This window comes from Hordeum vulgare, chromosome 5H, assembly GCF_904849725.1.
Source record: "Hordeum vulgare subsp. vulgare chromosome 5H, MorexV3_pseudomolecules_assembly, whole genome shotgun sequence".
Taxonomy (NCBI): Eukaryota; Viridiplantae; Streptophyta; class Magnoliopsida; order Poales; family Poaceae; genus Hordeum; species Hordeum vulgare.
In genome coordinates, this window is record NC_058522.1 from 418,140,643 (window position 1) to 418,165,639 (window position 24,997).

The following is a 24,997-nucleotide window of genomic DNA, read 5'->3' on the forward strand; positions in this document are numbered from 1 at the left end:
TTGGAACCTAGCTCTCTTTTGGAAACTAGATACCTCGTGTTTGTTTTGCTTCAATTGGTTTCTTGTTGCTTTCTAATTGGCATGTGTCAATCGATATCTCATTCCTTGAGGTATCTTTTAATTGATATCCTTCAAGTGATAGTTCTTTTTATTTTAGGATCTTATTATCACTTGATACCTTGTCTTTTGGTGACTTATCAACTTTGTGTTGAGTTGATTCTTGAGAGTCTTGAGCATGTGTATCTAGCTACTATATACAACTTCTTTTGCTTGCTTTCCTTCTTTGACCCAATATATAGGGGAAACTCCACCTTGTCATAAATTGGCTAAAGTGTGCATGAAATTCAAATTCATATCTATATGCACATATGTATGTGGAGTTTGTCCTATGTATTGCTGGTTTTCTAACTCTTTGGTCCCAATGAGTTTGGGCACCATTTTGTTTGTTTTGCTGTTCCAGGAACAACTCGAGATGCATTGGATGCTCGGCTCACCTATAAGGAAGGTGTTGAGACCATGTGATTATTGGAGCCAAGTTAGGATGATCAAAGAACAACTATCTACTACATCAATCCAATGTTGTCTCGGTAACAAGTATCCACTTCATGCATTCTTTTCTTGCAAAGGCCCCAACCTGTCTTTTCTTTTCCAGGTTGCATCATAGCATGAATCTCTTGATTCGTTCTTGTAGTACTTGTTTGCTTTCTCAAAGCATCCGAACGATGATGTCTTACTACTAGTTGGGATGTCTTTGATGTTCGTATGTTGGAAGTTCATATTATACAATAAGAAAATATTAGGCCATGTGCTATGCTTCCAAGCAAAAGATCTCATTGATATATTTATGACTTCCTTTTTGGATATCTAGTTTGTTCCTTCTTGTAACCATTTTGTGTGTATATCCTTCTTTGTGGATATATATCATCATGATTGTCCTCTACTTAGAATCTTTTACACATAAGAGAAGTTACATCTCTAATTGTTATCCTCTTTTCTTTCACGTCCATCGTTACATTTCCTTTTTCAGTTTTTGATGGCTTCGTGAAAAGATTTGTTTTGAGTGCGTATCTTATTTTCCTACATCTTGATGCACTCTTTGGCCGTGAAGATTATTTTTCCTCATGCTTGTCTTGATGAGGGTTTTGCCATTTCAATTAGTATCCCTCCTCTTGATAAGGTTCTTACTTCCTATCTTCACAATGGGTTGCCACAAGCATTGGTTCCTATTTTGTTTATTAGTAAGCTTGTGAACCCATTTTCTAGTATGTGTGTGTGGGAATGATATGTCTTGCACTTTGTATCTCATTTCATCAAGACTATGTTGATGAGTAATGCTCATCCTTATCTTAGTCCTCTCAAGTGCTTTTCCATGAGTCACACACATTACTTTGGTTGAGCGTATTCTTAAGTTGCTTCTTTTACATGTTGCTCAACCATTTGTTTTGTGCAATCGATATGCTTATTGTCTCGTCTATCTTCTTGCACTCGTTGTGTGTTTTTATTAATTTTGGGGGAGCAACGATCCTATTTTGTGCACCTGTGTCAAATACAAAAATCTCATATTAGTGCACAAATCATGGGGAGCTTCTCTAGTTTTTGATAAAGCACTATGTTGCCTTTATCATAATATCTTTTATTCATGTGGTTCGAAGGACCATATGATTGTTTGTTCCATCTGGAATCTTTTGATTGCTTGCCTCTATCTTTGTATGTCTTTGTGGCATACGATCCTTTTATTTGCAATCTTTGGGTTCTCAATATAGTTTGTTTTCCTCCAACTACTTATCATTGTATTTGTGTATGTTTCTGCACTCATTTGCTGAGAAGTACACACTTTTTGGAGGACCACCTACTATACTGGCTTTCTAATCTTTTCGTCAATTTTGGCAATCGATGCCAATGGGGGAGAAGTTTAGAGAGTTTACTTTGGATATGTTTAGAGGGTTTTGCTTTTATTGCGTAAGCATTTACATCGTACACACATGCATTATTACCTTGTATGTGTGCGCTTGGTTATGCTTATTTCCTTATATAAACTCTCTTGAAGTGGTTGTCTTCAATTACCAAAATGGGGGAGATTATTAGAGCATATATCTCCATATGTGGTTTTGGTAATTGACGACAATTCCTATGGACTAATGGTTGCCTTAAGTTATATTTATAGGATTTGTCCATAGGCACTTCTTCAAGTTCATCTGTTGGGATCAAGGAGTTTATATGATGACCAAGATGTTATTCAAGGTATTATCCAAAGAATGGTCATAGAGACACTAGGTTGATCAAGATCTTAGACAAAGAGTAAATCAAGATGATCAACACACAAAGCGTATAAGATGTACCGAGAGGGATCAAGTGATCCCATGGTATGGTAAGCATTGTACATTACGTGTTTGTGTACTAACCCATGGTCTTTGTGAGAGTCCTATGTGGGGGTTAGGTGTGCTTCCATGGGCTTGCGTCAAAAGGAAGATCTCATACAACCCATGAAGGATGACGTCAAGTGGCGATTGTCATCAAGATTGTGGTGTGCAAGTTCAAGTGGATCATCACGAATATATCATTGAAACTATTGTTAATGATCATGTGTTGATAAGGACAAGCTCATGTTCTAACAAGGACAAGATCAAGATAAGCATTCCTGAGCAGTACATGCTTGATTCTTGTGGATGTTCACATGGTGGACAAATGAAGATGAATACATAAGCTAGGCTTTCCACATTGTGTATGGGAGAGCTACTTGAAGACTTCATCATGTCTTGCTTTCAACTTGAGACAAGAAGGAACAACAACATCAAGCTCAAGTGAAAGGGCTAACTCAAAGGTATCAGTTCCTTTGACGTTAGTTGTGCGGAGTGATGATCAGCGAATAAAAGTATACACGCAAGTATGGATCATCAGTACCCCTTTTATGATTCTGGAGCCTTTAGGGATCCCGCACTATTAAGAGGGGATCACAGGTTTTGCGATGAACTTGCTCAAACTACATCTCCACTGTTCTGCTCACACCACATCTCCACTACTCTGCTGTTATCTGAAAACAGAACCAGTGCCTCGGACATCCGGCTTCCTCCGGACGTCCGAGGGCCGGACAACCGACTGCTTTGGAAATCCGGAATCCTACCAGAGAAATCAGAGCCATATAACTCGGACTTCCGGCTCCCTCCGGACGTCCGAGGCCCGGATATCCGACCAGCTTCGGAATTCCAGAACTATGCACCAGAGAAACTTGAGCCATATAACTCGGACTTCCGGCTCCCTCCGGACGTCCAAGGGCCGGTCAAGGGTCGGACGACCGACAGGCTTCGGAAATCCGGAGCCCTGCACCAGAAGAAGTTGAGCTCTATAACTCGGATTTCCGGTTCCCTCCGGACGTCCGAGGGCCGGACGTCCGTCCCCTTTCGGAAATCCAGAACCTCCCACCAGAAGAAGTTGAGTCAAATAACTCGGATTTCCGGCCTTCTCCGGACGTTCGGTCGCTGTTCAATTCACAGTGTTTCCAGTCAAAGCTACAGCCCTCGGACGACCGACCCTTGTCGTATGTCCGACCCCTTGCGAACGCCCGGACTTCCGAGAACCGCCGGACGTCCGGACCCTGTGTGACTTAAAGTGTCCCTAGCGGCTGTTTTTCTCTCCCCACTATAAATACCCCTCTCCCACTTCATGAGAGGGTGTCCAACAAAGCCTTATCCTCATAAGAACACACTTCTACCTCACACACATTTGCTCACACCAAATCTTAGATCCCAAGAGCATTTGTGAGCCCCTTGGAGAGTTGTTCCAATCAAAACATCGATCGTCTCCCTCTCCTCCTCTCAACCCAAGCTATTTGAGATTTGAGCAAGTTTTGAGCATTCCCCGTGATCTTGTTACTCTTGGAGGTTGGAGACTCCTAGGCGGTAGGAGTTCTTCGGAGAGGAATCAATCCGTGTGATTACCCCCCGGAAAAGTTTGTGAGGGTTTGGAAGCCACCTCAAAGGCTTACCACTAGTGGTTGAGAAACGCCTTCGTGGTGTTATCTCAAAGGGAGAAATGGGTGAGGCTTCGTGGCGTTGGTGTGCCTTGGTGGTAACATCCACCTCTCTAACGGTGACTAGCTTCCCTCCAAGGAAGTGAACATCGGGATACATCTTCGTCTCAATGACCTTGGTTATCCTTAACCCTAACTCCTTACTTGTGGTTTACTTGTGTTACTTGAGCGTACATACATTGCATATTGTTTGTGCTCATTATATTGTGTTGGCTATTTCTTGTACAAGATTAATCATTCAAGCATACCCTCTATATCCACACGTTCATACTTGCAGCCTTTGATATATCGTGTGATATAGTGTGATCTAGTATCTTGTGTTGTTCACCTACTTGTCGTGTGATATAGCTCAAGTAAGTTTGTGTAACTTACTTGTGCTTGTTAGTAACTGTATTGTGTCCATCTTGGTAGATCGTGTTGTTGATACACGTTGCAGTGCCTAGTGCATTGAGGATTTGTGCTTGACAAGTACCCTCTTAGTTTATTTCCGCATAACCCATAAACGATAGTGGTAATACGACAAGAGACATCATAGTATTCACCATATCAAATAGGGTGTGGCTATGACGGTTAGACACATCATCACACTATGGTGTTCCAGGTGGCATGAATTGTGAAACAATTTCCACATTGTCTCAACTGTGTACCAAAACTCGCAACTCAGATATTTGATCTCTATGATCATATCGTAGACAGTTTATCCTCTTGTTACGATGATCTTCACTCTGAAATAGCTTTGAACTTTTCAATATTTCAGACTTGTGATTCATCAAGTAAATACTCGTGTATCTACTCAAGTCGTGAGTGAAGTAAGAACATAACGATATCCACTACGTGCCTCAGCACTCATTGGACTGCAGACAACAAAAATGTATCACTCCCAAAAAGTTACTCTCTTGTTCCATGTGGTATGTTTTTCATGTCTCAAGTGATTCTAAATCAAGCGAGTCCAAACGATCCATCTACATGGAGTTTCTTCATGCGTTAATACCAACAGGTATGGTTTGCATGTCTCAAACGTTTCAAAAATGAGTGAGTACAAAGATCCATTAGCATGGAGCTTCTTCATGCATTTTATACCGTCATGACTCAAGCGGCAGTGCCACAAGTAAGTGGTACTATCATTATTACTTTGTATCTTTTTGGCACCAATATTATGAACATGTGTAACACTTCGATCGAGATTCAATAAACCATTGAAGGTAATTATTCAAGCAAATAGTATAACCATTATTCTCTTTAAATGAATAATCGTATTGCAATAAACATGATCTAATCATGTTCACGCTCAATGCAAACACAAAATAACAATTATTGAAGTTTAACACCAATCCCGATGGTAGAGGGAGCGTGCGATGTTTGATCACATCAACCTTGGAAACACTTCCAACACTTCCAACACTTCCGTAGCTTTTATTTCGAGTTACTAATCACTTAGCAATCGAACCGGTATCTAATACCCTCGTGCTACTAGGAGAATTTGTAAAGTACACATCAATATCATGTATATCAAATATACCTTTGTTGACTTCGCCAGCCTTCTCATCTACCAAGTATCTAGGGTAGCTCCGCCTCAGTGACTGTTCCTCTCATAACAGAAGCACTTAGTCTCAGGTTTGGGTTCAATCTTGGGTTTCTTCATTAGAGCATCAACTGGTTTGCCGTTTCATAAAGTGTCCCTTCTAGCCCTTGCCCTTCTTGAAACTAGTGGTTTTACTAACCATCAACTATTGATGCTCCTTCTTGATTTCTACTTTCGCAGTGTCAAACATTGCAAATCGCTCAAGGATCATCATATCTATCCTTGATATGTTATAATTCATCACGAAGCTCTAACAACTTAGTGGCAGTGACTTTTGGAGAACCATCACTATCTCATCTGGAAGATTAACTCCCACTTGATTCAAGCGATTGTTGTACTCACACAGTCTGAGAACACGCTCAACGATTTGAGCTTTTCTCCTTTACTTTGGAGACAAAGAATCTTGTCGGAGGTCTCATACCTCTCAACAAGGGCACGAGCATGAAATCTCAATTTCATCTCTTAGAACATCTCTTATGTTGCGGGATGTTTCAAAACGTCTTCGGCGCCTTGCTTCTAAGCCATTAAGTATTATGCACTGAACTATCACGTAGTCATCCAAAACGTGCATGTCAGATGTTCGCAACATCCACAGGCGACGCTCGAGGTGCAGCACACCGAGTGGTGCATTAAGGACATAAGCCTTCTGTGCAGCAATGAGGACAATCCTCAGTTTTATGGACTGAGTCCGCAAAGTTGCTACTATCAACTTTCAACTAAATTTTCTGTTTGAACATATAAAAACAGTAGAGCTGTAGCGCAAGCTACATCGTAATTCGCAAAGACCATTAGACTATGTTCATGATAATTAGTTCAATAAATCATATTACTCAAGAACACCCACTCAAAAAGTACATCTCTCTAGTAATTTGAGTGGTACATGATCCAAATCCACTAACTCAAGTCCGATCATCACGTGTGTTGAGAATAGTTTCAGTGGTAAGCATCTCTATGCTAATCATATCAACTATACGATCCATGCTCGACGTTTCAGTCTCATGTGTTCTGAGGCCATGTCTGCACATGCTAGGCTCGTCAAGCTTAACCCGAGTGTTCCGCGTGTGCAACTGTTTTGCACCCGTTGTATGTGAACGTTGAGTCTATCACACCCGATCATCACGTGGTGTCTCGAAACGACGAACTGTAGCAACGGTGCACAGTCGGGAAAAACACAATTTCGTCTTGAAATTTTAGTGAGAGATCACCTCATAATGCTACCGTCGTTCTAAGCAAAATAAGGTGCATAAAAGGATTAACATCACATGCAATTCATAAGTGACATGATATGGCCATCATCATGTGCTTCTTGATCTCCATCACCAAATCACCGACACAATCTTCTTGTCACCGGCGCCACACCATGATCTCCATCATCATGATCTCCATCAACGTGTCGCCATCGGGGTTGTCTTGCTACTTATGCTATTACTACTAAAGCTACGTCCTAGCAATATAGTAAACACATCTGCAAACACAAACGTTAGTTTAAAGACAACCCTATGGCTCCTTCCAGTTGTCGTACCATCGATGTGCAAGTCGATATTAACTATTACAACATGACCATCTCATACCTCCAATATATCACATCACGTCATTGGCCATATCATATCACAAGCATACCCTGCAAAAACAAGTTAGACGTCCTCTAATTTGTTGTTGCATGTTTTACGTGGATGCTATGGGTATCTGATGACCCACAAGTATAGGGGATCAATCGTAATCCTTTCGATAAGTAAGATTGTTGAACCTAACGAGGAGTAGAAGGATCTGACAAGTGGTTTTCAGCAAGGAAATATCTGCAAGCACTGAAATTGTCGGTAACAAGTGATTGTGTGGTGAGATGATTCGTGGCAAGCAACAAGTAACAAAAGTAGCAACGATGCAGCAAATTGGCCCAATCCCTTTTGTAGCAAGGGACAAGCCTGGACAAAGTCTTATAGGAGGAAAAACGCTCCCGAGGACACACGGGAATTTCTGTCATGCTAGTTTCATCATGTTCATATGATTCGCGTTCGTTACTTTGATAGTTTGATATGTGGGTGGACCAGCGCTTGGGTACTGGGCTTACTTGGACAAGCATACCACTTATGATTAACCCCTCTCACAAGCATCCACAACTACGAAAGAAGAATTAAGACAAAGTATAACCATAGCATTAAACTAGTGGATCCAAATCAGCCCCTTACGAAGCAATGCATAAACTAGGGTTTAAGCTTCTGTCACTCTAGCAACCCATCATCTACTTACTACTTCCCAATGCCTTCCTCTAGGCCCAAATAATGATGAAGTGTTATGTAGTCGATGTTCACATAACACCACTAGAGGAAAAAAAACCATACAACATATCAAAATACCGAACGAATACCAAATTCACATGTCTACTATTAGCATGACTTATCCCATGTCCTCAGGAACAAAAGTAACTACTCACAAAGCATAAGCATATTCATGACCAGAGAGGTAATGAGTAGCATCAAGGATCTGAACATAAACTCTTCCACCAAATATTCCAACTAGCATCAACTACAAAGAGTAATCAACACTACTAGCAACCTTACAAGTACCAATCGGAGTCGCGAGACGGAGATTGGTTACAAGTGATGAACTAGGGTTTGGAGATGAGATGGTGCTGATGAAGATATTGATGGTGATGAGTCCCCTCCGATGAGAGGAGTGTTGGTGACGACGATGGCGATGATTTCCCCCTCCAGGAGGGAAGTTTCCCCGGCAGGATCGTCCTGCCGGAGCTCTAGATTGGTTCTGCTCAAGTTCCGCCTCGTGGTGGCGGCGAATCCACGAAAAATCTCCTCCTTGATTTTTTTCCTTGCCGAAACCCTTCATATACCAAAAGAGGCGGGCAAGTGGGCCAGCTGCTTGCCCACAAGCCCTCATGGTGTGGCCTGGGGGGTGGCCGCGCCGTGCAGGCTTGTGGCCAACCCCTGGCGCCCCTTTGGCACTTCTTCGGCCCAGTATTTTTTATAAATCCGGAAACAAATCCTCGTTTATTTTTACGGCGTTTGGAGTTGCGCAGAATAGGTATCTCAACTTTGCTCCACTTTCAGGCCAGAATTCCAGTTGCCGGTATTCTCCCTCTTCATGTAAACCTTGCAAAATAAGAGAGAAAAGGCATAATAATTGTACCGTGAAGTGAAATAACAGCCAAAGAAGCGATAAATATCAACATGAAAACAAGATGCAAAATGGACGTATCAACTCCCCTAAGCTTAGACCTCGCTTGTCCTCAAGCGAAAGCCTAGCTCAATAAATATGTTCACATGTTTAGGGAGAGAGGTGTCGACAAAACAAGATACGAACATGCATGCATCATGATGATGATGGGAACAACAATATCAACATATAATCTCTCATGCTAAAGTGATAATTCCTTCACAAAGTAAAGCATGGATCAAGAACCTTACCGAGTAGTAACAACTGATAGCCTTTAGTCATTGAAGCAATTGCAATTTATCACAACATCAGAAAGAGTCAAATAAGAGCTTGTAAAGCAAATCCTAATACTCAATCATTCTTTCGTTCTCTACAATTGCTACAACTCATGTGGTACTCATGAGATCAAAGTTTCAGCTGGACACCAAGAAAGATAGTGGCTTACAGTTTTGCCTCCCAACTGCTTACCTCAAGGGTAATGTCAACAATAATAATTCATGAATGCCTACCTCCAAGTTGACATATGAATATAGATCTTTCCCACACATATGACGTTAGCCAAGACAAAGGCGAAATAGGGAATTTGTGCAGATCACCATGACTCTTTCAAAGGCAAAAAGTAAAGGTACAAGATAGGCCCTTTGCAGAGGGAAGCAGAGGTTGTCATGCACTTTTTAGGTTTGGATGCGTGTCCTCTTAGTGCGGAGGAACGTCACTTTATATTGCCTCCTGTGATAAAGAACTTTATTATGCAGTCTGTCGCTTTTATGTCTTCCTCATCACAGGTTCGTATAAAGCTTATTTTCCACACACTAATAGATCATACATATTAGAGAGCAATTTTTATTGCTTGCACCGATGACAACTTACTTGAGGGATCTTATTCAATCCATAGGTAGGTATGGTGGACACTCACGGAAAAACTGGTTTGAAGGTTTATGAATGCACAAGTAGTATCTCTACTTGGTGCAGGAGTTTTGGCTAATATGAGGTGGAAGCAATCGTCACATGCTAAGGGATCTCTAATCATATAACATTGTTCAGAGCCAAGCAAACACAATCCATTATGTTGTCTTCCTTGTCCAACATCTACTTCTAGGCATGCAATAGTTTAGTGAGTGTTCACAATCATATATGGTGTGAGAGATGATATATTTATATGTGAACCTCTCCTTCTTTATCACTTCCTATTAGTTGCAACCATGACCAAGGTCTACGTTTGCCTACCCTCAACAAGTTTCAATCCTCATTCTTTTTATATGTGAAGCCATCACTTCCCATAAGATCATTACATGATCTTTCATGCTTTTGTTCTATTCTTACTCTTTTGATCATGGCAAGAGGCAAAGCCCTTCAACTAAGACACTCTTCATTATATGGCTCACGAGCTCGAATACATCGGGGGTGACACAAATACTCACGAGCTCGAATATATCTTGCTCTAGACGCATAAACTACAAAGAGAAGTCGGATTTGACGGATATTGTGGAGCTCTAGGCCAAGGTTAACACGACTGCAAAAAACTCCTTCTTCGTAGTAGCATAGTTTCTCTGGGCACTATCTAGAGTTTTACTAGCGTAGTGAATAACATTCAGATTCTTATCGACTCTTTGCCCTAGAACAGCACCAACAACATAATCGCTAGCATCACACATCATCTCAAAAGGCAAGTTCCAATCAGGTGGTTGAAGAATAGGTGCAGTTATCAAAGCCCTCTTAAGTATTTCGAAGGCTTCCTCACAATCATCGTCAAAAACAAAAGGAATATCCTTTTGCAAGAGATTGGTAAGAGGCCTGGAAATCTTAGAGAAGTCTTTAATGAACCTTCTATAGAAACTAGCATGACCAAGGAAACTTCTTATACCTTTGATTTTTGTGGGGTATGGCATTTTCTCGATCGCATCAACCTTAGCCTTATCGACATCAATACCTCTTTCATAAGTTTTATGTCCTAAGACGATGCCTTCATTAACCATAAAGTGGCACTTCTCCCAATTCAAGACAAGATTGGTCTCTTTACATCTCTGCAAGACTCGATCAAGGTTACTGAGGCAATCATCAAAGGAAGACCCATAAACGGAGAAGTCATCCATGAAAACCTCAACAATCTTTTCAAAAAAGTCAGAGAATATAGCCCTCATACATCTTTGAAAGGTGGCAGGTGCATTACATAAGCCAAAAGTCATACGTCTGTAAGCAAAGGTACCGAAAGGGCAGGTGAAAGTGGTTTTCTCCTGATCAGATTGTGCAACTGGTATTTGGGAGAAACCAGAATAACCGTCTGGAAAGCAGAAGTGTGTGTGTTTAGACAGTCTTTCTAGCATTTGGTCGACAAAATGCAAAGGGTAATGATCTTTCCTAGTGGTTTTATTCAATTTCCTAAAATCGATCACCATCCTACAGCCAGTAATAATCCTCTGAGGGATCAATTCATCCTTATCATTAGGGACAACGGTAATGCCTCCCTTCTTAGGGACGCAATACACCAGACTCACCCAATCGCTATGAGCAACAAGATAGATAATACCTGCTTCCAGGATCTTTAGTATTTCTTTTCTTACTACTTCTTTCATCTTAGGATTCAATCTCCTTTGATGATCAGCAACTGGTTTGAAGTCAGGATCAGTTTTAGTCTTGTGTTGGCATAGAGTAGGACTAATGCCCTTAAGATCATCAAGAGTATATCCAATAGCAGCACGGTGCTTCCTCGGAGTTTTTAGTAACTTCTTTTCTTCATGCTCTCAGAGGCTAGCACTAATAATGACAGGATATATCTCTTTTTCATCAAGATAAGCATACTTAAGATTATCAGGCAACTGTTTAAGCTCGAACACAGGATCACCCTTTGGTGGGGGTGGATCCCCAAGCAGTTCAACATGAAAGTTATTCTTAAGGATATGATATTGTTCTAAGACAACACTATCTATCTCATCCCTTTCATCCATATGCATATCATTTTCATGCTCAATCAAGTATTGCTCTAAGGGATCAGTAGGAGGTACGGCAATAGAAGCTAAGGCAATAGTTTCATCCCTACTAGGCAACTCCTTTTCATGAGGTTGTCTACCAAACTTAGAGAAATTGAACTCATGTGACACACCTTCAAAGCCAACAGTGACACTTTGCTTCTCACAATCAATATAAGCATTGACAGTATTGAGAAAAGGTCTCCCAAATATGATGGGACAAAAGCTATCTTGTGCGGTAGCAAGAACGAGGAAATCAGCAGGATACTTCGTTTTACCACACAAGATTTCAACATCCCTAACAATTCCCACAGGGCAGATAGTATCTCTATTGGCAAGCTGAATAGTGAAATCAATAGGCTCTATCTCAACAGGTGCAATCTCGTCTTTAATTTCATCGTATAAGGATTGAGGTATTGCACTAACACTAGCACCAACGTCACATAAGCCATGATAACAATGATCTCCTATCTTAACAGAAACAACAGGCATGCCAACAACAGGCCTATGTTTGTCTCTAACGTGAGGTTTAGCAATTCTAGCAGCTCTTCACAGAAGTGAATATTATGTCCCTCAGCATCGTCGGACAGAAGATCTTTGATAATAGCGATGCTAGGTTCAACTATAATTTGCTCAGGGGGTGTAGGTGTTCTAATGTAGCCTCTACATATCATAGTTGAAGCTTTAGAACGATCCTTTATCCTAACAGGGAAAGGTGGTTTCTGAATATAAGCACTAGGAATAATAGGATCATTATAGGCAATGACTTTCTCTTCAACTGGATTGGGTTTAATTACATTGACTTCTAAAGGAGGATGATATTTAAACCAACTCTCTTTGGGGAGATCAATATGAGCAAAAAAATATTCACACAATGAAGCCACTATCTTAGAGTCAAGTCCATACTTAGCGCTAAAATCACTAAAGGTATTTGTTTCAACAAAGGATTTAACGCAATCAAACTTGAAATTCAAACCTGACTCCTTACCTTCTTCAAGCTCCCAATCTTCAGAGGTGCGTTTAATTCTCTCCAATAAATTCCATTTGAAGTCAATATCTCTCTTCATAAAAGAACCGGTACAATAAGTGTCAAGCATGGTGCGATCATCTTGAGAAAGCCGAGCATAGAAGTTCTGAATGATAATTTCTCTCGAGAGCTCATGGTTGGGGCATGAATATAGCATTGATTTAAGCCTCCCCCAAGCTCGATTGATGCTTTCTCTGTCACGAGGCCAAAAAATGTAAATATAATTCCGATCACGATGTACTAAATGCATAGGATAAAACTTTTGATGAACTTCCAATTTCAACCGATTGTAGTCCCGTGATCCAGTATCATCACATAGCCTATACCATGTCAACGCCTTATCCTTCAAAGATAAAGGAAAGACCTTCTGCTTGACCTCATCCTCGGGCAAACCTGCAAGCTTAAATAAACCACAAACTTCATCTACATAGATTAGATGCAAGTCTGGATGTGATGTTCCATCTCCCGTAAAAGGATTAGCCAGCAGATTCTCAAGCATATCCGAAGGAAATTCAAAGCAATTATTTTCAGTAGGTGCAGCAGGTTGAGGAGCAACTATTTGTGCTTCCGTTCAAGGTGAAGATACCCCGAACAAGCCCCTCAAAGGATTAGTATCCATAGTCACAAGTGACAATAAATTTCAGCACACCATTTGAATGTTTCCTTACCAAGTTCCACTTACCAAAGGCGCTTCACTCCCCGGCAACGGTGCCAGAAAAGAGTCCTGATGAACCACAAGTATAGGGGATCAATCATAGTCCTTTCGATAAGTAAGAGTGTCAAACCCAATGAGGAGCAGAAGGATCTGACAAGTGGTTTTCAGCAAGGAAATATCTGCAAGCACTGAAATTATCGGTAACAAGTGATTGTGTGGTGAGATGATTCGTAGCGAGCAACAAGTAACAAAAGTAGCAACGGTGCAGCAAAGTGGCCCAATCCCTTTTATAGCAAGGGACAAGCCTGGACAAAGTTTATCGAAGGAAAAGCGCTCCCGAGGACACACGGGAATTTCTGTCATGCTAGTTTTCATCATGTTCATATGATTCGCGTTCGTTACTTTGATAGTTTGATATGTGGGTGGACCGGTGCTTGGGTACTGCCCTTACTTGGACAAGCATCCCACTTATGATTAACCCCTCTCGCAAGCATCCGCAACGACGAAAAAATAATTAAGACAAATTCTAACCATATGATTAAACTAGTGGATCTGATTGAGCCCCTTACGAAGCAACAAATAAACTAGGGTTTAAGCTTCTGTCACTCTAGCAACCCATCATCTACTTACTACTTCCCAATGCCTTCCTCTAGGCCCAAATAATGGTGAAGTGTTATGTAGTCGACGTTCACATAACACCACTAGAGGAAAAACAACATACAACACATCAAATTACAGAACGAATACCAAATTCACATGACTACTATTAGCATGACTTATCCCATGTCCTCAGGAACAAAAGTAACTACTCACAAAGCATAATCATATTCATGACCAGAGAGGTAATGAGTAGCATCAAGGATCTGAACATAAACTCTTCCACCAAATAATCCAACTAGCATAAACTACAAAGAGTAATCAACACTACTAGCAACCTTACAAGTACCAATCGAAGTCGCGAGACGGAGATTGGTTACAAGTGATGAACTAGGGTTTGGAGATGAGATGGTGCTGATGAAGATGTTGATGGTGACGAGTCCCCTCCGATAAGAGGAGTGTTGGTGATGATGATGGCGATGATTTCCCCCTTCGGGAGGGAAGTTTCCCTGGCAGGATCGTCCTGCCGGAGCTCTAGATTGGTTCTGCTCAAGTTCCGCCTCGTGGCCGCGGCGAATCCACGAAAAAGCTCCGCCTTGATTTTTTTTCTGGATGAAACCCTTCATATAGCAGAAGAGGGGGGCCAGGGGGGTGGCCGCGCCAATCAGGCTTGTGGCCACGTGCTCGTGCCCCTCTGGCGCTTCTTCGGCCCAGTATTTTTTAGAAATCTGGAAAAAATCCTCGTTGATTTTTACGGCGTTTGGAGTTGCGCAGAATAGGTATCTCAACTTTGCTCCTCTTTTAGGCCAGAATTCCAGCTACCAGCATTCTCCCTCTTCTTGTAAACCTTGCAAAATAAGAGAGAAAAGGCATAAGTATTGTACCGTGAAGTGAAATAACAGCCCAAGAAGCGATAAATAGCAACATGAAAACATGATGCAAAATGGACGTATCGATGGAACAGCCAGAGCGTGTTAAGTACTACAGCTTGCACCACAGTGTACCTGCTGAGAATTACCAACTCTTGTTGACGTTGCATGATGTGAACCGCTCAAATTCAGATTGCATGGGTGTCCTTGGTAGGATCCATGGAGGTGACACTAGGATACTCCCGTATTTGAAGAGGGATGTTACAAACGAATGTGCAAAGCTCCGGAGAGGGTTAACATTCCGAGACATGGATACGAAAGTAAAGTATTATGTGAGGAGGAAGGCTGAGAATCTGGAGTTTTTCTATGCGAAGCAAGAAGATCCTGCAACAAACTCACTGACTGCCTTGTTTTCGGTTGATGGGAGAACAAGGGCATTGTACCCGAAATACAAAGATTGTGTATTCTTTGATACAACCTTCTCCACCAACAGATACAACATGTTGTTTGCTCCTATAGTTGGTGTAAACAACCACCTACAGATAGTCGCACTCGGATGTGCCTTATTGCCGGATGAGACTATTGAAACTTTTAAGTGGGTGTTTTAGGAGTGGATGCTTGCGATGGATAACGAGCATCCTACTAACATAATGACTGACCAGGACCAAGCTATGGCAACAACCGCTGCTCAGGTGTTCTCAAACACTTACTGTAAGGACGTGGATGTCACCTAGAGGGGGGTGAATAGGCGGTTTAAAGTAATTACGGTTTAGGCTTGAACAAATGCGGAATAAAAGTAACGTTTAATTTGTCAAGCACAAAACCTAAAACAACTAGGCTCACTGATACGTCCCAAACGTATCTATAATTTATGCATGTTCCATGATCTTTTGGGTTGACATTGTTACATGTTTTGCTACAATTTTATATAATTTCACACATATTTGCCCTAACCTACTAACTTAGTGCACCCAGTGCCAGTTTCTGTCTACTCATGTCTATTTTTCATGGGCTTTTATCCAATTTTCCGAAGACCGAAAAATTCCAACAAAAATATATAAAAAATCAGCATAACGGAAGCTTCCAGATCACCGAAGATGGGCTAGAGGGGGCCAAGGGGCCTTCCAGGCGACCTGTGGGCGCGGCCTGGCCCTAGGCCGCGCCAAGAGGCCGCCTGGGTGGGTCCCACCTCCTCCGGTGCCCCCCTTTCGCCTATATTTACTCCTCCGAGAGAAAACCCTTCCATCATATCCGGAATCGCGAATTTCTCCATCGTTCCGCCGCCACAGCACTTCCGAGATTGGGAGCGTCAGGAGACCTCTTCCCGGCACCCTGCCGGAGGGAGGATTGACCTCCGGGAGCTTCTCCACCACCATGGATGCTTCCCGGACGTGCCGTGAGTAGTCCTCCTTGGACCATGAGTCCATGACGTGTAGCTATGTGATGTCTCCTCTCCAATCTCGTGCTTCAATGGTTAGTCCATGTGAGTTGCCCTACATGATCAAGGCATCTATGTACTTCTCTTTCTATTGCTATGCTCGGTTTGTTGGGATCCGATGGATTATGAGATTATGTTCAGATTGTTATGAGTTATATATTTGATTATCCTTTTATATTATGTTCCTTAGTGATTCATGCATGTTCTCTGTTGCTATTTATTGCTTTGGCCGAGTAGTAGATTGTAACTCGAAGAGGGATCGTTATGCATGATTGTGAGTTCATGCCCCTCAATGTCTAGCTTGAGAGAAACATGAGACTAGGGGATGTGCTATTTCCACCAAGGAGAAAACAACGGTGCTTGTGACCATGGTTGCAAGGATTGTTTACCTTACACATGTTCGTTAATGCAGTTGTCCGTTGCTTTGAGTTTACACTTTGGGTGGGGCTTGCAACTTAATACCGACGAGATGTTCTGGATAGATATCTCAAGGTGGATGATCAGTAAGTAGATACTGATGAATAAATGGTCTACTTGTCTTGGCGTACTGCCCATTACTATTGAGCCTCTAACTTCCAAGTAGCATAATTAGCATTGTGGTGTGTTCATAATTATGTCAATTGCCCAGCTGTAATTTGTTCACCCAAGCATAGTTGTTTATCGTCTGTTGGGAGAGAGACATCACTAGTGAACATCATGTGACTCAGGTCCATATCACCACCATTTTTTACACCTCCATCATTTACCGCTTTCATTTACTTTTTGGTTGCAATCACTATTACTTTCCCACTTGTGTTTTGATCATTTGCAAACTACAAGGCCGGAGAGATTGACAACCTCTCTATACTCGTTGGGAGTAAAGTTATTTGTTATGTGTGTAGGTCCACGTCTTCTAAAAGCCAGGACAGGAGACACCTACTTGTTGATCCTAGGAGTCCTACTGGTTCGATAAACCTTACAGTCTTTGTGTGAGGGAAAACTTGCTGCTGACTACATCTCAACCTTCCACTTGGGCTAACCAACGAGGAGCGAGAAGTACATACATCATCTCGTCATCAAGCAAAGTTTTCTCGCACCATTGCCGGGGACTCCAGTCTTCAAGATAGGGGAGTTGCACGCTATCTTTTACTTTTGCTTTTTAGTCTCGTTAGTTTGCTTTCTAGTTTTTTGCTTTAGAGTCTTATACCAAAAACCACAAAAAATAGTTACTTTCCTTTGTTTCGTCGGTATGTCTAAATCCTTTGCCTCTAGTGTTGCACCCAAAGGAGATATTCTCACCTTCAAACAAAGGGTTGGAGAAAGTTTGAAAGATGCTTGGTATAGAATTAAAAATTCTCAAGATAGAGCCACCAAGAAGAAATCCACCACTATTTTGCTTAGAAATTTTTATGTTGGTATTACTTCTTGGTATAGGTTTGTTCTAGACATAGCAATAGGAGGGAATTTCTTGGAAGCTCCCGTTGGGGAGGCTCTTAACGTTATGGAAAATCTCGTCGGAATCCCACCTATTTTTGACATAAAGGATAATATCACTTTATCTCATGTTATGAGTAAACTTGAGAAGATAGAGCTAGAGATGCCAAGCATGAGTAAAATTAATGAAGTAGATCGTAGGATTCTAGGGAACTTAAATAGGCTTGATACCTCCATGCACAAAATTTGCACAAATTTGGAGACCCTTAAATCCCATGATATGGATCCTTCTAGGATTCATAAGATAGAGGATATTTTTGAAACTTTAGGAATTACTCTATCCTCCATGAAGACTAAAAAGGTAGAAACCCCCGCAAGGAAGGGACCTAGGTTTGTTAACGTACCCAAGGTTCCTCAACCCAAAACAAGTATACCTATTGCTAGGGGTGTTGAAACTGTGAAGACCTTGGAAGACATACCTCTCTTAAATAGAATTAGAAATGAAATTCCAATTGGTCTTACTACCTTTGCTTTTGTTCGTAGAAGTGTTTCTACCAAGCCTCTCTTTCAGAGTCCATTTAAGACTAGTTGTACTATTGAAGAGCTCTTTGATGATCTTGATGATGGTTCGATTGATACAACTTGATCTTTTTGCACTATGTCTAGCTCAAAGGCATAAAAGAAAGCGCTTGTTGGGAGGCAACCCAATTTGTTTTTTACTTTCGGTTTTAGTGGTCTTGATGTGTGTTACTACTGTAGCAACATCATTGTATCTTTATTTTTAAGCTTTGTGCCAAGTTATAGCCTCTGCTTGCAAGAAAAGTTCAAAAATTGTAACATGCTGTCCAGAAACAGATTATGTCTTCCTGGCGGAAACATTCGCCAAAAATCACCAGATCATCTTTTTTATCTGAATTGTTTTGACAGCATGCTCTATATAATTGACTTTCTGGTATCTGTTCTGAGTTTTTTGATTTGAGTTGCAGAAGTGTCCTGAATAAATTATTTACTACATGTTGTTCTGTTTTTCACACATTCTGCCATGTTTTGCATTTTCATCATTTTGCAAATCTAAATCTTTCTTTTCCTTGGCAAAAACCTTTGTGAAATCATGAGAAACAGTAGCTTTTCATGAAAATCATTATTTCCAGTAGGTATTAAATTATTTTCTTAAGGGTACTAACCACTCTAATCAGCTTATGATGAGTTTCGTATGAAGGGAGTTTTCAAGTATGCGATGAAGGAAGATACAGGAGTGTCAAGCGCTCAAGCTTGGGGATGCCCCCATGCACCCCAAGAAATATTTAAGGAGACTCAAGCGTCTAAGCTTGGGGATACCCCCGTGCATCCCCTTCTCTATCAACAATCATCAGTTCGTCCATCTCCATGCTATATTTTTATCACTTCATATGTTATATGCTATGCTTGGAGTGTCCCGCTCTTTACTTTTTAGTTTGTTTTAGTTTTGCTTTCTGTTCATAACAAGTCGTAACCTAGCCTACCTTGTTTGGGAGAGAAACACGATCCATTCCACTCTAGAACACAACATAGGTTTTCATGCTTAATGTTTTTGTGTGTTATTTATCTTTTCGTAGCTACTCTCATGCTTAGCTCTTAGTTTTCATACGATATCTTTTTAAGAGATATTATTTAGGTTGCTTTTGGAATACTCTTGAGTTATCATGCTTATCTTGTTTAGAGAGTTTTCTTGTTGCACTGAGTTGTGTGTCTTGCGTGAGTAGGTAATTGAGGTTGCCATTTAAGTATAGTAGTAACTTGTTATAGTTTTGAGGTATTGATTTGAGTAATGTTTGGACTATTGGTGCCAAGATCTTGAGCCTATTAGTGATAGGTGTCGTATTTTGGAAACACCGTTTGTTTAAAAAAAATTAGTTGATAACTCTAACGACTAAATTGATCACTAACCTCTCAACGGGTTGGAATATATAGAGTACCCTCACGTTACCATGAGTCGAGGATGCACAAGGATAACCAAACCCCCAAACACTTCTCCTCGGGGTACTTGTATCTTTGTGAATTTCCTAACTAGATAGAGAGTTACCCATAATAAGTGTATGAGTTCTTCGGACTAATGTGAGTATTCGATTGTTGGCACTTCCACCATCCACATTTTTCTAGCCTCTTTGGTATCGTGCATTGCCCTTTCTCACATTGAGAGTTGGTGCAAACTCCGCCGGTGCATCCAAACCCATGACATCATATGCTTTGTCATACATAAGCCTCATTATATCTTTCCTCAAAACAGCCACCATACCTACCTATTAAGGTATTTCCATAGCCTTTTCGAGATACATTGCCATGCAACATCCACGATCTCATGAATTCATCTTCATGTCATACATGCTTTTGCTTGATCGAGGAGCCGCATGATAGTTCGGCCTTTCCCTTATTACTGCTACATGACGCGCTATTATCATTGCATATCCTGCTACACTGGCAGAGGCATACATATGCATACATCATGATAGTTTTGACTTGTCTTTATGTTGATTACTTCTTATAAAGTGTGATGATTTTTATTTTTCTTCTTGTAGAACATAGAGTGTTGACCTTAAGAGAGGAAAAGATCCCAAAGAGGACAAATTAAAAGATCCCAAAGAGGACAAATGAGAGATAAAAGAAAGAGCGAAAGAGGCCACAAAAAAGGGAAATAAAAAGAGAGGAGGGGGCAATACAACTATTCATTTTGAAAGATCCACACTCGTACTCCATTGCTATATTGTACTACATAGAGATTATCATTCATGCAGAACTATGTGGGGACCCTTACACTATAGAACTTGGTTTGCATATTCCAATGATGAGCCTCCTCAAATGAGCTCCAGGTCTTCATGAGCAAACAAGTTGGATGCACCCCCACTAGTTCCATTGGAGAGCTTACCTTAGCTCATATGTGCATCTGTTACATGGTAATCCCTACTCTGCACGTCATATCTATCATTTGGCTTTCTCTCGCCTATGGTTGTCCTCATTTATGTGAGCCTTTCACACCTTTTTGTCTTCCTTCCCCATCATTATTCTCTTTGCCATCATAAGTGCCAACATATCTTGCTTACGCTCATCCATTGCATGAGTGCTCAAAATCGAAAGGGAGAGGATAATTTTGACTTGTGCCTGACTAGTGGTCTCGGATGAGTCAAAATAAGATTCCAAAGGAGACTAAGTGTGAAATTTTAGTAGATTTAGTTCTCAATTAAAAAAATATTTTATGCTCTCAACCCATCTCCCACTTCTTGCACGCAAACATCATTTGGAGACATTCGAGTCACGGACAGCGAGAACTCTTGCACCTTTATGTTCTTACTTTGCTAATTTCAATACTAGATATAAACTCTTGCTTGTTATTGTCTTCACTTGAATTGCATACCTCACTTGCTTTACTTGGAAGTTCTTATATGTGTGTTAGCATGTCACCGCAGAAATTATTGTGGTATCATTTATCTACTCGAGGACGAGCAGAAATTAAGCTTGGGGATGTTGATACATCCCAAACGAATCAATAATTTCTGCTTGTTCCATGATCTTCCGGGTGACATTCTTACATGTTTTGCTACACTTTAATATCATTTTACACATATTTGGACTAACCTACTAACTCAGTGCACCGAGTGCCAGTTTCTGTCTGGTGATGTCTATTTTACAAGAGCTTTTACCCAATTTTCCGAAGCCCGAAAAATTCCAACAAAAATATATAAACAATCAGCGTAACGGAAGCTTCCATATCATCGAAGATGGGCCAGAGGGGGCGAGGGGCCTCCCAGGCGACCTATGGGCGTGGCCTGGCCCTAGGCCGTGCTAAGAGGCCGCTTGGGTGGGTCCCACCTCCTCCGGTGCCCTCCTTTCTCCTATATTTACTCCTCCGAGAGAAAACCCTTCCATCATATCCAGAATCATGAATTTCTCCATCATTCGGCCGACGCAGCGCTTCCGAGATCGGAGCGTCATGAGACCTCTTCCCGGTACCCTACCGGAGGGAGGACAGACCTTCGGGAGCTTTTCCACCGCCATGGACGCTTCCCGGACGTGCCGTGAGTAGTCCTCCTTGGACCATGAGTCCATGATCAGTAGCTATGTGATGTCTCCTCTCCAATCTTGTGCTTCAATGGTTAGTCCTTGTGAGTGCCCTACATGATCAAGGCATCTATGTAATTCTCTAGCTATTGCTATGCTCGGTTTGTTGGGATCCGATGGATTATGAGATTATGTTCAGATTGTTATGTGTTATATATTTGATTATCCTTTTATATTATGTTCCTTAGTGATTCATGCATGTTCTCCGTTGCTATTTATTGCTTTGGCCGAGTAGTAGATTGTAACTCCAAGAGGGAGCGTTATGCATGGTTGTGGGTTCATGCCACTCGATGTCTAGCTTGAGTGACAAAAACATGAGACTAGGGGATGTGTTGTTTCCACCAGGGAGAAAACAATGGTGCTAGTGACCACAGTTGCAAGGATTGTTTACCTTACACATAGTTCGTTAATGCAGTTGTCCGTTGCTTTGAGTTCACACTTTGGGTGGGGCTCGCAACTTAATACCGGCAAGATGTTCTCGATAGATATCTCAAGGTGGATGATTAGTACGTAGATGTTGATGAATAAATGGTCTACTTGTCTTCGCATACTGCCCATTACTATTGAGCCTCTAAATTTTAAGTAGCATAATTAGCATTGCGGTGCGTTCACAATTCTGTCAATTGCCCAACTATAATTTGTTCACCCAAGCATAGTTGTTTATCGTCTTTTGGGAGAGAGACATCACTAGTGAACATCATGTGACTCCGGTCCATATCACCACCATTGTGTACACCTCCATCATTTACCACTTTCATTTACTTTTCCGTTGCAATCACTATTACTTTCCCGCTTGTGTTTTGATCCTTTGCAAACTACAAGGCCGGAGAGATTGACAACCTCTGTACTCGTTGGGAGCAAATTCATTTGTTGTGTGTGCACGTCCACGTCTTCTGCTAGCCAGGACAGGAGACACCTGCTTGTTGATCCTAGGAAAACTTGCTGGTGACTACATCTCAACTTTCCACTTGGAGTAACCAACGAGGAGCGAGAAGTATATACATCATCTCTTCATCAAGCAAAGTTTTCTGGCGCCGTTGCTGGGGACTCCAGTCTTCAAGATAGGGGAGTTGCACGCTATCTTTTACTTTTGCTTTTTAGTCTTGTTAGTTTGCTTTCTAGTTTTTGCTTTAGAGTCTTTTACCAAAAACCAAAAAATAATAGTTACTCTTCTTTGTTTCGTCGGTATGTCTAAATCCTTTGCCTCTAGTGTTGCACTCAAAGGAGAGATTCTCACCTTCAAACAAAGGGTTGGAGAAAGTTTGAAAGATGCTTGGGATAGAATTAAATATTCTCAATAGAGAGCCACCAAGAAGCAATCCACCACTATTTTCCTTAGAAATTTTTATGTTGGTATTACTTCTTGGCATAGGTTTGTTCTAGACATAGCAATAGGAGGGAATTTCTTGGAAGCTCCCGTTTGGGAGGCTCTTAACGTTATGGAAAATCTTGTCGTAATCCCACCTATTGTTGACATAAAGGATAATATCACTTTATCTCATGTTATGAGTAAACTTGAGAAGATAGAACTAGAGATGCCAAGCACGAGTAAAATTAATGAAGTAGATCATAGGATTCAAGGGAACTTAAATAGACTTGATAGCTCCATGCATAAAATTTGCAAAACTTTGGAGACCCTTAAATTGTTTACACCTCCATCATTTACCGCTTTCATTTATTTTTCCGTTGTAATCACTATTAACTTCCCTCTTGTGTTTTGACCCTTTACAAACTACAAGGCCGGAGAGATTGACAACCTCTCTACACTCGTTGGGAGCAAAGTTATTTGTTGTGTGTGCAGGTCCACGTCTTTGGGTGGGGCTCGCAACTTAATACCGGCGAGATGTTCTCGATAGATATCTCAAGGTGGATGATTACTAAGTAGATGCTGATGAATAAACGGTCTACTTGTCTAGGCGTACTGCCCATTACTATTGAGCCTCTAACTTCGAAGTAGCATAATTAGCATTGTGGTGTGTTCATAATTATGTCAATTGCCCAGCTGTAATTTGTTCACCCAAGAATAGTTGTTTATCGTGTTTTGGGAGAGAGACATCACTAGTGAACATCATGTGAATCTGGTCCATATCACCACCATTGTTTACACCTCCATCATTTATCTCCATTTGGAGCGGCGTGGAGGCACAATGCTCCCCAAGATGTCACTAAGGCCACCGTAATCTCCTCACGTCCTTGCACAATGCAATATGTCGTGATTTCACTAAGGGACCCTTGAGGGTAGTACCGAACCCGTACAAAAAGGTTGGAGCAATGTCCACAACTTAATTGGAGGCTCCCAGCAACACCACAAAGCTTCACCACAATGGATTGTGGCTCTGTGATGACCTCAAGTGCTCAGGGCAATCTCCACAACTTAATTGGAGACCCCGATGCTTGCCCAGAGCTTTAGACCACAATGATTGAGCTCCAGGGCCCCACCAAGCTTCTAGGATGCCAAAGAATCCACGAAGAACAATCTCCATGATACCAAGCACCCAAGGGTAACAAGCTTATCAAACTTTTCACTTCCACGTATCCCCGTGGAGAACTCAAACCAATGCAACTAATGCAATGGCAAGAACACACGAAGTGGTCAAGTCCCTCACACTCAAATCCCTCTACAACAACAAAAACTATGGAGGAATATGAGAGGAACAAAAAGGAGCTCACAAAGAACTCCAAGATCAAGATCCAAGGGGTTCCCCTCACATAGAGGAGAAAGTGATTGGTGGAAATGTGGATCTAGATCTCCTCTCTCTTTTCCCTCAAGAACTAGCAAGAATCATTGGAGGGATTGAGAGTTGGCAAGCTCAAAGAATGTCAACAGTGGGGGGCAAACACGATCTCAACAGATAGAGATCTTTTGCGAAGAAGGCCCCTTAAATAGGAAGGGGAAAATCCAACCGTTACCCCCTCAGCCCGAGCCAGAGTGGTACTACCGATCAGGCAGAGGGAGGCCGAACTGAGAGGGAGCAGTGCTGATAGTACTTCTAGGAGCGGTAGTACCGCCCTACGAGTGGTACTACCGCCCAGCACTACCGCAAAGTCCGACCAAAAAAGGTGTCAAACTTATGGGCAGCGGTACTCGCGAGTAGAACAAGTTGGGCCACTTCCGCCCTAAAGTAGTACTACCACCGTCCCGGGCAGTACTACCGTTGCTAAG